A 19,611-nucleotide genomic window follows, 5' to 3' on the forward strand; every position below is an offset into this window, starting at 1 on the left:
AAATTTTTTAATCATATACTTGTCACAGTTTAAACGGTATCCAAGTTCACAGTAAGTTTTTAAAAGAGATTCCTCATTTTTTCCATCGAGAGTCATTACAAACGAAGTTCTATTTTTCCAATCACACGATATTTTTTCACAAACCTGTCTTGCAAGTTGTGATTTACCACTGCCAGGATTACCAGTGATGTAGAAGTATGTCAGTTGATCATTGTTATCATTCCTTAATTTTTCAAGATCTTTTGTAGTTTTATCTCGTAATTCAATGCGTTCAACAAAAAAATGATTAGGTTTTGAAGGAAGAACTTGGAACGAATTAAAACAGTTTCGATGATATTTTATTTTATTGATTTCATCGAGCGAAAATTTCAAATCTTGAAATGATTTTTCAATGATATTGACTATATCATCAAAATCATCATCAGAGCATTCCCCTTCATACCAATGTGCGTACTTGTTTCTTTCACAACGAAGTGCATGAACAGCATCCTTTGTTTTTTTGTCAAGGTGCTTTCCAATTGAATTTGAAAAGATTATTGCATCAAATAATATCGTACAGTCCCACTTACTGGTATCTCCATCTTGATATTTTTGTCGAGTTTTTTGGTCTAATATTCTTCCTGATTCAAAAGTGTAAAATTTGTTGCCACATTTTGGTGTATAATCCCATTCTCCATGAGATGATTTGTAATGAAAGTTCCATTGTTTGATGAAAAACGAAGCAAGTTCCTCTTGAAAAACATTAATTATTTGCCTAATGTAAAATAGGTTTCTTTTTTCTCTTGATTCTATCTGCAAAAAATTGATGTATCAACAATATTGAAATCAAGTACTTTACTGGACAGTTTACGTGACTTTCCAAAAGACAGACATAGGAATTTAGATTTCTATAATCTTAGATCGTCATTTTTTGACGTCTTATATCTTTTAGATTGTTTCTAAGAATATGGTATAATGTTCTAGCTGGTAGCCTTTTCTTGAATATATTTTGTAACGCTTATGGTAATGCCAATCCTAGTCTATAAGTCGTTTATTTAAACATAACTTAGTAAATGTATTTGTTTTGCAACATGCTGTAACACATTATCGTTTTTCTCTTTGGCTACGAGGATTGAATGATAATCGTAGAAACTTTTCATCAATTTTTAGAAAACCATAAACTACTAAATTAATAATCTTAGCTATCTTTGATAAATTTTACTTAAAACGGAAGTTTTTAATTTATCATGATAAAATAGTATTTTTTGGGAATCATTTACGTAAAATCAGTTGTTGAATATTACTTTTCGGTTATGCTAAACTTTTTAAGAGGAGTATTTTAAACACTCTTAAAAACTTTAGCATTTTAATCACAATTTTATTGCATTTACAATTGTAATTTTTAACATAAAAATAATCAAAAGTCGCACCTGCATGTCAAAGAGCTACGTCATATATCGTTTCTGAGCTTTTAGAAAAGCCTTTCTGTTTTCAAAATGCTATATATAGAGAGAGAAGAATGTTTGTGAGTCACCCCAATGATATGCTCACCCGAATACGCGAAAATGTTTGAGCGCTATTTCGATTTACTCGTTCATTGCGTGCAATTTACTTTACATTTCTCTATTGTCTCTACCGCTTTACGAATTATGTTTGTGCCATGAAAAATGTAAAGTTATTAAAATGATTTTGTAAAAAAATTCAAAAGATTTCAACGTCATTAGGTCCCGTAAAGGATGATGTACTGAAGCATGTATAGATAGATCAACTATTGAAGCATGTGTAGATAAAAAAACTACTGAAGCATGTGTAGATAGATCAACTACTGAAGCATGTGTAGATAGAAAACTACTGAAGCATGTAGATAGATCAACTACTGAAGCATGTAGATAGATCAACTACTGAAGCATGTGTAGATAGATCAACTACTGAAGCATGTGTAGATAGATCAACTACTGAAGCATGTGTAGATAGATCAACTACTGAAGCTGTGTAGATAGAAAACTACTGAAGCATGTGTAGATAGATCAACTACTGAAGCATGTGTAGATAGAAAACTACTGAAGCATGTGTAGATAGAAAACTACTGAAGCATGTGTAGATAGATCAACTACTGAAGCATGTGTAGATAGAAAAACTACTGAAGCATGTGTAGATAGAAAAACTACTGAAGCATGTGTAGATAGATCAACTACTGAAGCATGTGTAGATAGATCAACTACTGAAGCATGTGTAGATAGAAAAACTACTGAAGCATGTGTAGATAGATCAACTACTGAAGCATGTGTAGATAGAAAAACTACTGAAGCATGTGTAGATAGAAAAACTACTGAAGCATGTGTAGATAGATCAACTACTGAAGCATGTGTAGATAGAAAACTACTGAAGCATGTGTAGATAGAAAAACTACTGAAGCATGTGTAGATAGATCAACTACTGAAGCATGTGTAGATAGATCAACTACTGAAGCATGTGTAGATAGATCAACTACTGAAGCATGTGTAGATAGAAAACTACTGAAGCATGTGTAGATAGATCAACTACTGAAGCATGTGTAGATAGATCAACTACTGAAGCATGTGTAGATAGAAAACTACTGAAGCATGTGTAGATAGAAAAACTACTGAAGCATGTGTAGATAGAAAAACTACTGAAGCATGTGTAGATAGATCAACTACTGAAGCATGTGTAGATAGATCAACTACTGAAGCATGTGTAGATAGAAAAACTACTGAAGCATGTGTAGATAGATCAACTACTGAAGCATGTGTAGATAGATCAACTACTGAAGCATGTAGATAGATCAACTACTGAAGCATGTGTAGATAGATCAACTACTGAAGCATGTGTAGATAGAAAACTACTGAAGCATGTGTAGATAGATCAACTACTGAAGCATGTGTAGATAGATCAACTACTGAAGCATGTGTAGATAGATCAACTACTGAAGCATGTGTAGATAGATCAACTACTGAAGCATGTGTAGATAGAAAACTACTGAAGCATGTGTAGATAGAAAAACTACTGAAGCATGTGTAGATAGATCAACTACTGAAGCATGTGTAGATAGAAAACTACTGAAGCATGTGTAGATAGAAAACTACTGAAGCATGTGTAGATAGATCAACTACTGAAGCATGTGTAGATAGATCAACTACTGAAGCATGTGTAGATAGAAAACTACTGAAGCATGTGTAGATAGAAAAACTACTGAAGCATGTGTAGATAGATCAACTACTGAAGCATGTGTAGATAGATCAACTACTGAAGCATGTGTAGATAGAAAAACTACTGAAGCATGTGTAGATAGAAAACTACTGAAGCATGTGTAGATAGATCAACTACTGAAGCATGTGTAGATAGAAAAACTACTGAAGCATGTGTAGATAGAAAACTACTGAAGCATGTGTAGATAGATCAACTACTGAAGCATGTGTAGATAGATCAACTACTGAAGCATGTGTAGATAGAAAAACTACCAAGCATGTGTAGATAGAAAAACTGCTGAAGCATGTGTAGATAGATCAACTACTGAAGCATGTGTAGATAGAAAAACTACTGAAGCATGTGTAGATAGAAAACTACTGAAGCATGTGTAGATAGAAAAACTACTGAAGCATGTGTAGATAGAAAAACTACTGAAGCATGTGTAGATAGAAAAACTACTGAAGCATGTGCAGATAGATCAACTACTATAGAAGTGAGAAGTGTAATTGTTATTAATTTACACCGTTTTGCAGGTGTTGTGACTGCCTAGTGTGTTTCAGCCCGGACTATTGCAACTTAGCGGACACCTTGGACACTGACCCAAACCCTACCATATAATCCTATGCCAAAACGAGCCCGCCCTCCCATACAAGCGCTTCGCGTGTCCGCTAAACTGCAGTCTAGCCAAAAAAAAACTGGCAGTCAGCTTAAGCGAAGAAGCTTTGGTGTTGTTCTGACGAGCTTTTTTCACTTGAACGAGTTCCCCCACTAGTTGTTGCCAGTTATATAGCAATGTAAATGTTAAACATTGTCTCAAAGCGTCTTGTGTCATGCCTTGCCGATGCTGTATTTGTTTGCTGTACTTGATGCCCTTGTTGCCTTGACGATATCATTTAGCTGAGCAAAGCAATTAAATCAATAAAATTCTTTTTTAGATTCAAACTAAACAATGTCCTGTTTCTATGCTGATTTTGTAAGTATTAGCCATGAAATTAGCAGGAAACGCAGTAAAATGGTCGAAAAGCAAAAATGCCAATAACTCATTCATAGAGATAGACAGGGAATTTGTTAAAAAAACTCAGAGATAGCTTTTATGTCGATGATCTAGTGTCCGCTGAACAATCCAAGAAGAAAGTAATGAGGTTGTATGAGTTAGCAAGTGAGCGATTGGCTGCAGGAGAATTTAGGCTTAGGAAGTGGCTAAGTAACGATGGGAATGTTTTGAAAGAAATAGAAAAGAGAGAAAGAAGAATCTTAGAGGAAAGAAGGGCAGAATTTAGTAATTCGAAAGTGGTTGATGAGCAAATTTACGCCAAAGCATCAGTTGGAGAAAATAGTATCAGTGGAAGTTTTGAGAAAGTACTAGGATTGGGATGGGAGTGTAAGTCGGATCGCTTTGTATTTAGCCTCTGGAAATTGGCTGAAAGAACAAAGGCATTCATCTCAAGTAAACGAAATATACTAGGTATACTTGCAGGATTATTCGATCCCTTAGTTATTATAAGTCCAGTTATAGTTTGTGCTAAGTTATTGTTTCAGGAGCTGTGTATTGAGAAAGCTGAATGGGATAATGATCTGGAAGGTAACAAGAAAAAACGTTGGCAGAGATGGATAGAAGATTTAGAGAGAGTCAGGGATTTAGTTGTGGCGAGATGTGTGTATGGTAATTTACTTGGTAAGTAAAGTGTTACTTGCATGGGTAAGCAGATGCCAGCCAAAAGGCATACTGTGCGCTCGTATATTTTGTGACAGAGCTAAACGGTGCCTACCACGTAGAGTTGCATACTTTGAAAACAAGGATAGCGCCAATAAAATTTGTTACGTTCAATTCAATGGTACATACTATTGTTTGGACAGTATGACTGCATTGTGCTGGATCGGTAATAGGGGAGAATGGAAACAGTTTGTGCGCCATAGAGTTAACGAGATTTTAAGATTGAGCAGGAAGGATGACTGGAAACATTGTCCGGGTGTAGAAAACCCAGTGGATTAGGTTCAAGTGGAGTTACGACATCACAATTAAAGGAAAGTGAACTTTGGTGGAAGAGACTGAAGTGGTTGTCAGGTCCCCATTGTTATTAGCCATTGCCAAAAGAGGTTAAAACTACAGAGGAAAGTCTTGTGGAAGTCGAGAAGACAGTATTGGCTAACACACAGGTAGTAGATAAAGATTGTGTGATAGCAAATTGAGATATAAAGAGACTAATAAGTGTCATAGCTATCATTGGGCGATTTGTAGACAATTTGAAGGCAAGAGTTAAACTCGGGACAAAGAGGACTAAAACATTGGAAGTGTCAGATTTAGAGCTAGAAGCTAGAAAAATTAATTTTATTGCTTAAGGATCATCACTTAACCGAATTAATTATTAAAGATTGCCACAGGAAGGCTATCATGCTATTCTTCCTCCCAATACTTTTGAACAGGTGTTACTGTTTTTCTTACCATGCAGCTTATGGTCAATAGTTAAAAAGTTGGTATATCAATTTATATATGATTTCTCATGCATGTTTATCCATACTTCATCTAGATGTTTCCTTAGCTAATTTATTAGGTCCGTAATGTGGATATAAATCTCGCTTTACTTTTGTAAAATTACCTTTGTTGTAGAAGTAAGACTTCATATCTGATGACCTCGTCGTCCAAATTAAGCTTGCTTCAGTTCTTTACATGTCACATACCTAACAAAAGATGAGAGATTTATTAAAAAGAACGCGACCACATACATATCAGTTTAAAAATGGTGATCATAATTCATACCTTATTGTTACATCAATCTTTTATCTTTGTGACTTTTGTTACATAAACACTTTTAAATAGCGAACGAAGATGAAGAGTGAGTCAGGATCTCCTTCAACAAACAGTATAATAAAACATTAATGACGCCTATGTAGAACATTCTAGTTATATAACTAAGTATACATCACTGACTAAAAACAATTGTTATAGAAGTAAAAATACATAAATAAGAACCTCATGCAGAGTACATAATGACATTGAGATTACTCAAATTCCAAATGACTACTGCTAAATCTTATAAAGTTTCACAAGTTTTAACTAAGGAATAGAGAATCGTCTATCTAAAACAGGATGCCAATGATTAAGGCACGATTTTCGAAACTGTGAATGGATATTTTTCCTTCATTAATGAAAAATTCCATACATGTATATTATTGCAAAAGTCAGTTCTTATTATAAAAAACCTTTGTTATTAAATAACCCATTGTAAAATTACAAATACATGGCAAACATCAATTGCACGCAATTATAATTACTTATGATCAATAAAGAAACTGTGGATACAACAGTAAAGGTTGCAATGAAAGTAAACCTTAAAACTGTTAAACATGATCTAAACTATAATTCTAAAAGCTCACTGTGTTGCATGAATGAACATTTCACAAAAATAGATTCGGTTGCGTCTTTCTCTGTGTAAACACATTCTTCCTGTGTTCAAAATTTGCTTATTTTTCAAATTTCCTTACTTATGAAAGAAATGGTTTGTTGTATACAACTATCAGCATTTTGTTAGACACACAGAGTTTAGTCAAAAGTGGCGTCAGCAAAGAAAGGAGGTGATGCATGATTGGACATGCTATCCCCCCTACATAAATTTTCACAGATTCCCACTTTTTCCATAGACAAGTATGCTATTTCACCTCTCCCATACCTTTGAACAGGTTTTGCTTTCCTTTACCATGCAGCTTATTGTCAATAGTTAGAAAGTTGGTATATCAATTTAGACATGATTTCTCATGCATGTTTAGTCTTACTTAAACGATATGCTGCTTTAGCTAATTTGTTATGTGCTTAGTGTAGTTCTAAAATATGGCTTAATTTTTCTAAAATTACTTTCTTTTAAAAGTAAGACGACCGTGTGAACAAAATTATGCTTGCTTTAGTTCTTTACATGTCACATACTCAACAAACGGATGAGAGATTTAATATAAACAACGCGGCCACATACATATCAGTTAAAAATGGTGATCATATTTCATTCCTTATGGTAACATCAATTTTTATCCATGTGAGTTTTGTTACATAAACACATTTAAATAAGGAACGAAGATGAAGAGTGAGTCAGGATCTTCTTCAATATTATAAAACAATAAAATCTCTGTAGAACATTTAGTTATATAACTAAGTATACATCACTGACTAAAAACAATGATTATTGAAATAAAAATACATAAATAAGAGCCTCATGCAGAGTACGTAATAACATTGAAATGAGTCAAATTCCAAAGGACTACTGTTAAATAATATTAAGTTTAACAAGTTTAAACTCAGGAATAAAGGATGACCTTTCTAAAATAGGATTTCAATGTGAATGATTAAGACACAATTTTTGAAACTTTAAATCGATTTTTTCACTTCACTAATCAAAAATTCCATACATGTATATTATTGCAAAAGTCAGTTCATATTATAAAAAGACCTTTGTTATTGAATAATCCATTGTAAATTATCAATACATTTTAATTATCAACTGCACACAATTGTAAATACTTATGATCAATAAAAAAACACTATACATATAACAGTAAAGGATGCAATAAAAGTAAACTTTAACACTGTTAAACTAACATATGATCAAAAGTATAGTTTTGAAAGCTCTGTGTTGCATGAATCAACATTTCACAAAAAATAGATTCGGTCGCGTTCTTTCTCTGTGTGTAAATACATTCTTCCTGTGTTTAACTTTTGCTTATTTTTCAAATTTCCTTACTTATAAAAGAAATGGTTTGTTGTATACAACTATGAACATTTTGCTAGACACACAGAGATTAGTCAAAAGTGCCGTCATTGAAGAAGGGAGGTGATGCGTAGTTGGTTATATGCCCCACCCCGTACATATATTTTTACAAAAATTCCCCTTTTTTCCATAGACAAGTATAGTTTATATAGAAAAATTCAGCGTTATACATGTAGGAAATGTTCTCATGTTATTCTGCCTCCCCCATACTTTTGAACAGGTTTTACTGCCCTTTACCATGCAGCTTATTGTCAATAGTTAGAAAGTTGATGTATCAACTTAAATATGATTTCTCTTGAATGTTTAGTCATACATTATCGAGATGCTTCAATAGCAAAGTTGTTATGTAAAGTTAGTAATATAGTTTCAGAATCTCGCTTTACTTTCGAAAAGGCACCTACGTTTTAGGAATAAGACTTCATACTTGACGACCGTGTAGACAAAATTGTGTTTGCTTTTAGTTCTTTAAATGTCACATACTTTACAAAGATAAGAGATTTAATATAAAGAACGCGACCACATACATATCAGTTTATAAATGGTGATAATAATTCATACCTTATTGTTACATCAATCTTTTATCCATGTAAGTTTTGTTACATAAACACATTTAAATAGCGAACGAAGATGAAGAGTGAGTCAGGATCTCTTTCATCAAACAGTATTATAAAACAATGACGCCTATGTAGAACATTCTAGTTATATAACTAAGTATACATCACTGACTAAAAACAATTTTTATAGAAATAAAAATACATAAGTAAAAACCTCATGCAGAGTACATAATAACATTGAGATTAGTCAAATTCCAATGGAGTACTGCTAAATCTTATAAAGTTTCACAAGTTTTAACTAAGGAATAGAGAATCATCTATCTAAGACAAGATTTGAATGCCAATGATTAAGACACGATTTTCGAAACTGTGAATGGAGTTTTTTCCATCATTAATGAAAAATTTCATACATGTATATTCTTGCTAAAGTCAGTTCTTATTATAAAAATCCTTTGTTATTTAATAAACCATTGTAAATTATGAATGTGTGGTAAACATCAACTGCACGCAATTATAATTACTTATGATCAATAAAGACACTGTGGATACAACAGTAAAGGTTGCAATGAAAGTAAACCTTAAAACAGTTAAACATGATCTAAACTATAATTCTAAAAGCTCACTTTGTTGCATGAATGAACATTTCCCAAAAATAGATTCGGTTGCGTTCTTTCTCTGTGTAAACACATTCTTCCTGTGTTTAACTTTTGCTTATTTTTCAAGTTTTCTTACTTATAAAAGAAATGGTTTGTTGTATACAACTATGAACATTTTGCTAGACACACAGACATTAGTCAAAAGTGGCGTCAGCAAAGAAGGGAGGTGATGCATGATTGGACATGTGCTCCCCACTTTACATAAATTTTTACAGATCCCCCTTTTTTCCTTAGACAAGTATAGTTTATAAAGAAAAATTCAGCGTCCTACATGTAGGAAATGTTCTCATATTATTCTGCCTCCCCCATACTTTTGAACAGGTTTTACTGTCCTTTACCATGCAGCTTATTGTCAATAGTTAGAAAATTGGTATATCAATTTAGATATGATTTCTCATGCATGTTTAGTCATACTTTATCTAGATGCTGCTTTAGCTAATTTGTTATGTGCTTAGTGTAGTTCAAAATATCGCTTAATTTTTCTAAAATTACTTTCGTTTTAGAAGTAAGACGACCGTGTGAACAAAATTATGCTTGCTTTAGTTCTTTACCTTTCACATACTCAACAAACGGATGAGATTTAATATAAACAACGCGACCACAATACTATAAAACATTAATGACATCTCTGTAGAACATTCAAGTTCTGTAGCTAGGTGTACATCACTGACTAAAAATAATTGTTATTGAAATAAAAATACATAAGTAAGAGCCTTATGCAGAGTACATAATAACATTGAAATGATTCAAATTCCAAAGGACTACTGCTAAATAATATAAAGTTTAACAAGTTTTAACTCAGGAATAAAGGGATCATCTTTCTACAATAGGATTTGAATGTGAATGATTAAGACACAATTTTTGAAATTTAAAATCGATTTTTTTACTTCACTAATCAAAAATTCCATACGTGTATATTATTGCAAAAGTCAGTTTATATTATACAAAGACCTTTGTTATTGAATAACACATTGTAAATTATCAATACATTATAATTATCAACTGCACGCAATTGTAAATACTTATGATCAATAAAAAAACACTATACATATAACAGTAAAGGATGCAATGAAAGTAAACTTTAACACTGTTAAACTAAAATATGATCATAAGTATAGTTTTGAAAGCTCTGTGTTGCATGAATCAACAATTCACAAAAACTAGATTCGGTCGCGTTCTTCCTCTATGTATAAATACATTCTTACTGTGTTTAACTTTTGCTTGTTTTGTAAATTTTCTTATTTCTGAAAGAAATGGTTTGTTGTATACAACTATCAGCATTTTGTTAGACACACAGAGTTTAGTCAAAAGTGGCGTTCAAATGTTCTTCAATTTGGCATTAAATCCACAAGAAAGATAAATTCTTTAAGGTATCTTCACCATTCCTCTCTCTTTTCAGTCAATTTAAAAGCCATTCTTAAATAATTTGTTTTCATCATTACTATGTTCATTAAAGGCAGGTGTTAATGAGATCTGAAGGTCAATCTGTGTTCTGGCTATCAAGGAACATCTTAGCTCTAGTGAAATAAAGACATATAATTCTTTACATAATGTAATGACAGACGTTGGTAGAGGTTGGTCAAGTTGTTGGCTTGTAAATGATTCCAGGAATGTTTGTGGGTAAAACCTTTTTGTATGCCATGAATTTGTTCTGACATTTTTCTTTCTATTTTTGATATTTTTTTGACAGCTCAAGCATGGCTTAGGTCTAGTTTAAACGAGCAATCACTGGAGAAATATCTTCATAGCTTCATTGGGCATAAACAATTGCTTTTGTAAGTTTGATCGCTAACATTTAAGGAAGAAAGATCAATCTTGGCTTGATAAGCTATATGATTATCATAACCAATGTATAATGCGATATAGTAATGGAGTTTTCTTTTAACAGTAAGCTGTTGATGTCAGAATAATTATACGATGTGTAATTGTTTTAATTTCAGTCAGTATTATGAGCAAGATGCATTATTATTGGATGATGAACGATCTAGTATGTTACCAATGATGGCTGCTGGTAAGAATAAACTTGTTTATATTTCTATAATGGATTTTTTATCATTCCTTGTTTCTTCTTTAAGGCTTAAGTTCAATTCTTTTTGCAATTGACATTGACAAAGCAGAGTTTAACGCTCTTACTGTACAGGTATGCTGGAATGCTATTGATATTGTTTAAAATCGAATCTTTGCAAATAGAAATGGATAGTAAAAAAGTGGAAGCTATGAATGTACTTTTCTTTAACTACTTGAATTTAATTTAATTTTTAGATTCCAGGCAATATCAGCCAAGCAGTTTCTCGTCCAACATCAATATGGGCTGTACCATCACCAATGTATGCGACGTCAGGAGCTCCTGGTGAAGTTTGTTAAATACAACATTTTAAGAAAATAAAGATTTGATCAGAATTTCATTTTTCTCTCCTGATCAAAAATATCCCTTTTATCCCTAATTATCCCTACCATTCATCTCATATATCGCTAATCTTATCATTCCTTAACCACACATGTCATTTATTCCTTGTAATCCCCCAACCATGCGTTCTCCTTAACCTTTATTATCCCATTATTACATGTCTTCATTTATCCCTTAACTATACCTGTTGTTTATTCATCCCTTATCATCCCTTAACCGCGCGTCCTCATTTATTCTTTATCATACTTGAACAATGCGTAGTCATTTATCCCACGCGTCTTTATTAATTTGTAACTTTTATCTTTCTTTTGTGTTTCAGGAAAAGAAAAGAAAAAACGTAAAAAAAAGAAAGCAAACATTGCGCAAATTGAAAATGTTGAATTCAAAGAGACGGAAGAAGGAACTTCTACTGTCAGTTCTCATGGTAGTTCTTCCACGACAACGACTGCTCACGATAGTGCCACGAGTTTTACCCGAGCGGCATACGACATATTACAACGTAATACTGATTCTCAGGTACATGCTCGTGGTAACCATGCTTTCACTAAAAGGCCTGACGATTTTCTTGAAATGCCAAAGAACTCTCAGTTGGCTTATTGTTCGACTTCTGAGAATTCAAGTCTTTCTTCCACAATGGCGAAAACCAACGTTGACAACAACGAGAATGAAACAGATGAACAAGTGGCTCGATTAACAAAGAAAAGCCAGGAAGTTCTGCATCTTAAAGACGAGTTTAAAACTGCGAATGATATGAAAAAAAATCATTCTTTGACAACATCTTTGCAATCAGGGCATTACACTGACTCATCGCTCTTGTCGGAGGAAGAAGTGTGTGAGCCTCTTGTTGATATGAACAGCGGTGTATCTCTAATTCCCGTAGTTTGCCCCGATGACGATAAAGGAGTTAGGGGTCTAGCTATGTCAGATGAAAATGAGCGATTTACTGTTGCACCTGAGACGTCGCGACATTTAGTTCATTCAATAAATGATTCCCCCGTTTCAAGGTTAGAAGATACTTCATTATTTTATCGACAAGAATGTCTAACGAGTTCACCATTTTAACTGAGGTGGTAATTTATGTTGTTTTCAGTATTTACACTGATGAAGACGTCGAGAATGATGCAAGTTTAGCAATTGGAGCAACTGTTGCAGCGATATGTGCCACACGTGATGGTAGCATAGAAATTAATGATTACTCAGGATCGTCATTGGTCAGAACCATGGGTGATGGTTGTATGAATGTTAGTTAATTATGAAATGCTTTTATCTTTTTAAGGGGAGGGTAGAAAGCCATGTGTAAATATCTTTGTTATATTTAGTTCGTTATATTTGGTATGTTTTCGTTCTTTAGCCATCAGAGGAATATCCATCAGGCAAAGAAATGACTTCAGGTTTGTGTGTTTTTCTATTCATGTATTTAAATGGTTTTATTTCTTATATCTTTTGAAAAATGTTTTGGGAACGGGAGAGGCACTTTTGCCTCAGGTTCTCAAACTATAAATGGGCTATTAGCAGGTAGAGTTAGTTTTAAATATAGAAATATTTAGTGCAATTGGATTTTACTATTTGTATCGTAGTTGCTTTGCTTGTTTGAGACATCCGTCAAATTTCATCATGTGAACTGAATATTTGTATGTGTGAATAATTATAATTTCATGAATATCAATAAATACGTGGTTTTTTATTGTTGAAGAGGAATTAAAACAGGCGATTGTATCGATGATGTTAAGAAAAGATGAAGTTGAAGAACGTAACAGGTTGTATTATCGTCCTTCGTTTAATATTAACATTCCATTCGAATATACACTATTTTGCCCTGATTTTTCCTTCGATCATCTTTCCTGTAGATCATTACAACAACATTTGGAAAAAGAGATGATGAAGTCAGCTTCTCTTCGTCTTCAATTAGAAGATTTAAAAAGAGATATGTCGTCGAAAAATGAAGAAAATTGCGTCGCTCTTAACGGCTTAAAAAGGTTAGGACATTGAGAACTCTGCATTTCCGTTAATCAAAGATGTCTGTTGACCTGTTCGTTTTTGCTCTTTAGTGAAAATGATTTGCTCAAACACCAACTAAAGAAATACGTGGGTGCTGTTCAATCGTTGAAAAGAAATGACATTATGGAAGAAGGTTTACTAGAGGGATAGTTTATCTTTAAAATAGATGTAGAAATCTAAGATATTCGATAATCTTTTGTGTAGCTCCAGAAAATGAAAGACTTTCTTCTATCATTCTTTCTCCGGAATCTGACGTCGACGAAGTGAGGTATTTACCGTAAATTTGTAGCAAAAGTGAATCAACGGCGTTGAATTTCGTTTCTTTTTCTTGTAGAAAGGAAGAAAACAAAGATTTTGAGCGGAAGTTGATCCAAGTAAGATTTCCATTAAACCATACTTTTACAAAACGAAACATTTGCCTTAAAAGGTCTTCAGGTATCATATGTTGCATGAAGATGAGCCGAAATTTATTTGATAGAAAACTCTTTTATACGATGCACACGATGACTTTAAGAAATATCTAATACAAGAAGATATTTTAACTTATGAAAACTGAGGACAAATAACTGAAATGAAATCGTGATATATGTTTAAAAACTCGCCACTCTGACTGATTTCGCGTTTCTTGTTCATCCCTGGGAATTTCATGGTGATGACGTCATGGCGTAAGTTGTGATGAAATGTTGTTTATCATGTTTAAAGGTCGCTGATATGCATGGCGAACTTATTGAACTCAATGAAAGACTACAAAAATGTTGAACGCTCGTGAATGTCAGCTAAGAATATTAAAAGAAGAGCTTGTCAATCTTAGAGGACCGGTATGTTCAGTAAAGACCCGTGTGTTCATTATAGTACAATAGATGTACAATATTGATCGGTATGTACAATATGAACTGTTTGGTATGAATATGAAAAGCAGTAAATATTCTTTTCATTTTCTAAGTATTTCTTAATAAAACTACGTATCTTCGTATGTTCTAGCTTCCTCAGGACAATAATCATGATGAATGTTTATATTTGACGGAGTTTGGTCCAAATTTCATGTCTGTCAATACTCGTCCTTTAATTAACATTTGGATTCCATCTGTTTTGTACAAGGAAAGTCTCCAAACATTCACCATTCTTATCAGGTATAATTTTTCCATATATTTATCTCTAAAAAAAGTAAATAACTCTTCCGATGTGATGTTGATGGTTATCTGGACTAGGTTAGGGATAACTAGGGACTATATTTCAAGATTTATGATCTATATTTGGTATTTTCCTCGTTTCAAATACATCACCCTTGAGAAAAGTGTTTGTGGTCATCGTATTTAAAAGATCATGTCGTAGTTTAAATTTACTGCTCAAATATTTCACTTTTCATATATATAAGATAAAGCCTGTTTCGCTCTTCAGGGATTTTCCTTAATAGGCTTGTCAATCTGTAGTTTTGTTCTTCCATCGAGCACTGACGAATACTGTTTTATACTATATACAAATACAACTATCATATGAATATATTACATTGTATGGATTTATTTATATATATATATATATATCATCTGCGCAGTGGTCCATTTATTGTCGTCAATAAAGAATTTAACATTGTTTACTTTACAAGGTTTATATCCGTATCAAAGACGATGAATGGAATGTTTACAAAAGATACTCGGATTTTATGCCCTACATAAGAAGGTTTTAATAAACATCAGTATTTTAATTTTTTTAATCATATTGTTTTGCCGTAATGTACAATCCCTTCCTTTTCCTTTTTATGCACAGACAAGCAAGCAGTTTAAACCTGTTGCACAATTCACGTTTCCCGCGAAGAAAATTATTGGAAATCGTGACGTCAATTTTGTGGAAACACGTCGGAAACAATTGGAAAATTACTTGAGAAAATTGATCAATTATAGTCTGGGTGCTGTTCCAGAGTTAGGTGAAAATCCTTGCAAGAGTTCTTTGTTCAAATACTTTCCATTTTTCATGTGAGTAAACACGTGATCTTTTCATGTGAGTAAACACGTGATCTTTTCATGTGAGTAAACACGTGATCATGTTTGAGTGTAATTTATTGTTCAATATACAGAATATTAAACGATTTTTAGTGTTAATGTTTGTAAGGCAAGAATAGACAGAAAAATTGAAAGTCAAAACAAGAACAAATAGCAATCAAGCGCATGCGCTGATTGGTCTATAGCTGTGTTTTCATTAGCTTGTGCAAACCGATCTGAGCTCAACAAATCAAATCAATCAAAGAGAATTCGCAAATCAATCATGAATACATTTTAGAGGAAAAATTAAAACGTTTGTTTTAAATTTGTCTGTTTCGCATTATTGATATTTTTTAAAAAGATATTTTTCCTGTTTGCACTGGCTTATGCAAACCTCGGAACGTTTGTGAGAACTGTTGAGCATGTGCAACACTCTACCTTCGGTTTCGGGCTTGCACTGATCTGCTCTCGAGTTCTCCCAAAGGTCTCCTCGGTTTGCATAAGCCGTGCAAACACAGTAAAATCTTTTATTTCGTAATAATACAACACAAAGAACTCAAACTTTGGCTTGTTTTAGAAAGAAAATCAAAATGCTACTACCTATTATTTCATGAATAGTTTATCAATTTTCTCTAAACTTTCAGCAAATATTTTACAGGCAAACTTCAACGGTATCATCTGTTTCAACGACGACAACGACAAAACAAACTGTTCCTTCTACATATAATGGTTAAAAGGTAAAACTTGTAGGATGTCTGTCAAAAAAACAGAGCATAGAAATTGTATAAGTTATATTGTATATTTATAACATACGTATAGTTCAGTATATATAAATATAATATGTCTACAAAGTAGAAGAATTTCCTGATGCATCAACTTCAACGACTCTTTATTGTATGTGTTGTATACAGATATAATTTGTCAGTATTTGCTACTATATAATAGTACATCATACTGGGTTTTAACAAGTTAAAACATAATATTTAACTTGAAATGAAAACAATCGTATATTAAATACATCACACGAAACGTACTATGCTATTAAATGTTGTGCTATCTCAGCACGATTTGATCAATTTACATATCCCGCGTCACCCAGCTCTTGCTGGCGAATGTTTATACGACTTGACACGTGACCAATTTTGATCAATACGTCATATGACTTTTGCCGATCTTTCCCGCGTAAAGAGATTTCTTGCTGAAACAATCTTTATCGTAAGTATTACGTAAAATATTTCATTTGTAAGTTTCAAAGTATTACAGTGAGTAATATAACCTTTTATTTCAAAGAAGCGTAACGCATACAGTCGTTATTGTAAGTATTGTACAAAATTTCTAAGAATAGGATTTACTACTTCCTACATGTATGTATTGTAATATGAAGATGTCTTCAGCTAAAGACGAAACGTTATTGTTGATAAAATTATTCAACCATGAATATACATACATTCTAATAATATTTTTCTATCCAGTTCATTCCTTTGATGTGTGCAAAACTAGTTTGTCAGCCTTCATTTACCATTGAAGACCTTTGTATAATTTCAATATCTGTCACTATGCCAAGCCCACAGGTGCATGGAACATTGTTAGCTACGTTGATGCAAGCACAAAAGATTTTCCTTCATTGAAAATGTAATGCACAAGTGAGGTTAGCACAGTGATTGTGTTTCGAAATTGCCAAACGTCGTTTTTATGTACACCCTGTAGATTGCTAATTAAAAGAGATCGAATGTTAATGCTAATAAATACAATAAGAAAATGAGATGAAGATAACAATCTAGAGGGTTTATCAAATCATTTTTGACATCAGTGGACCTTTAGAATTTGCATTATTCAGCTGTGGTTGTTCCCCAAGGAGACTTAAATGTTTGGGATTTGCTATTTGCTGTAGCTGAAGTATACGTTTTTATTTATATTGTATTAAATTGAATTTACCGCTCTATGGGGATTAATTACTTCAAAGTGATGAATCGTGCAAATTCTAAATTTCACAATGTACAATTGACGACACACCTAGTAAATGACCAATCAGGTTTACAACACACCTAGTAAATGACCAATCAGAACACAACACGTTTACAACACACCTAGTCACTGACCAATCAGAATACAACAAGTTCGTGAAACTTGGGCCATAGTCTAAGACTAAGAACGTGCCATTTGAACGTGAAAGTCTGTAGTTGCACGAAGAACAGTTAGCCGAAGTCAAAATTTTTCCACGGTGAAATATCTCTTGGAGTGCTTTGAAAAATATTCAGGTAAATGTGTTGTTTCAAGTTCTGTTGCATTGAGTAAACATTGAATTGGGACACTGCATGTGATGTTCATTAATGCAAAGTGCAGTGTGGCCTTCCCATAAAGTTTCCGTCTTAGTAACTTTTGTTTCCTCTATGCTTGATTTTAGACCTGGACATTCTTCTCTTACACGGCAATTAGTCATCAAATGAGATTGAGAAACAACGAACAAATGTTGGTGTATTTACCATGATCGTAGACTCCACAATTAAAGAAAGTGGTTATTGTTCACAGCGGCTGAAGAGAATTGTGGCTGTTGTCGACCAGTTCCTCGACGCTCATCTAAACATAAGAACAAAATACAATTCTGTAATTTGGTTGAAATTCTTCTTCCCTTGAACTACATTACTAGTGAATAAAATGTTCAATGTAAGTATGTTATCAATGTTTTCATTTATGGAAGTATAGTAGTGAACTGACATTGGCTTCAATTGTCCTATGTAGAAACCTTCTGATCAAGAATGGACAATATACGTACTTTAATGAAATCCTCTGAACAATGATCAAGAATGAACAGCATACTTTAATGAAGACCTCTGAACGATGATCAAGAATGTACTTTAATGAAATCCTCTGAACAATGATCAAGAATGAACAGCATACTTTAATGAGTCCTCTGAAGAATGATCAAGAATGAACAATATACTTTAATGAACTCTTCTGAAAATGATCAAGAATGAACAATATACTTTAATGAACTCTTCTGAACAATGATCAAGAATGAACAATATACTTTAATGAACTCTTCTGAACAATGATCAAGAATGGACAATATACTTTGATGAAATTGAAAAATACGTGACTTCTAATGCCCTAAAGACCATCTCTACAAAGAATGCAAACGCTAAACACTCTTCTGGAGCAATGCATCCATCAGCCTAACGCCTGTTTCCATGGAAAGTCAATATTATAAACTTTTCTAAAACATTTTCCTGGGAGTTTTCCTGCTAACATCACGACTGGTCAATCAATCGCAATGATGGATAAAACCACGCCGCTATCAAATGCCCAAATGTCAACATTATTTAATTGAAAATTTTGTAATAAAACATGGAATTTCTTTAACATGAAAATAAAACCTAAAATCCTAATTTTCCGACTGGCTGTCGATATTTCCGATTTAATGCCGTAGACGACATGCACAGTTGCAAGAAATGGCCAATCTTGTTTCTGTGCTTGCCGTCGTCGACATAAAAGCGGTGTTGTTTGTCAGGTAGCCAGAAAATTGGATACGATGGTTTCACCATCAACGTTCTGAAATTTTCAAAAAATTATTTTGGGCTTTTTTGTGGCTGTCCTTGCTCAACATCCGATCGTTTCATCTTCACAATTGGCATGAGATTTGTCATTCATCGTAGTCTGTCGTCGAACTGCCAAGGATTCGTCGAAAACCGTAAGTGTAATAATAATAAACCTTTTATTTACTTAGGCCTGTTAACAGGTCAAATCTCTAATATAATTTGGGCAATAGCCACAACAAATCCTGGTGTTCAGTATATTCCACTGTAAGGCTATTTTTTAATGCAGGAATGCAAAAAAATATATTTAAAGAAATTTACATCTGCATTTTCAAAATAGTCTTGATTAAGAGGTAATAAAAGTGTTCTTTGGTTAAAATAATCCAATAGTGTTTATCGGTGCTGCTTTAATTCTTTTAAAATTTGTGTCTTAGTAAGCGTGAATTTGTATCAACTATTTTAAGTCTGTGACTGGCATGCAACAATTGTGTTGTTCTATATAATTTACCTTCGAAAACCTCTGTGTGAATATACTGCTTTAAGGAGC

General features: G+C 33.2%; 1 long non-coding RNA gene and 1 pseudogene across 2 annotated transcripts; one reads left to right on the plus strand and one right to left on the minus strand.

Moving 5' to 3' along the window:
* Positions 1-543: 543 nt before the first annotated feature.
* LOC124456721 lies at positions 544-8,572 on the minus strand. 2 transcript variants are annotated; one of them, XR_006952407.1, is made up of 4 exons: positions 8,499-8,572; positions 5,784-5,865; positions 1,410-1,478; positions 544-792 (listed from the first exon to the last, which is right to left on the minus strand). It is a non-coding gene; the product is annotated as an uncharacterized LOC124456721 (long non-coding RNA). The 2 variants fall into 2 exon arrangements; XR_006952405.1 differs by lacking the exon at positions 8,499-8,572 and adding an exon at positions 5,945-5,985.
* A 2,135-nt stretch (positions 8,573-10,707) lies between these two features.
* On the plus strand, positions 10,708-16,564 carry LOC124456678 (annotated as a pseudogene).
* Positions 16,565-19,611: the final 3,047 nt, after the last annotated feature.

Source organism: Xenia sp. Carnegie-2017, unplaced genomic scaffold (assembly GCF_021976095.1).
Source record: "Xenia sp. Carnegie-2017 unplaced genomic scaffold, XeniaSp_v1 HiC_scaffold_6, whole genome shotgun sequence".
In the NCBI taxonomy this organism is placed as follows: Eukaryota; Metazoa; Cnidaria; class Anthozoa; order Malacalcyonacea; family Xeniidae; genus Xenia; species Xenia sp. Carnegie-2017.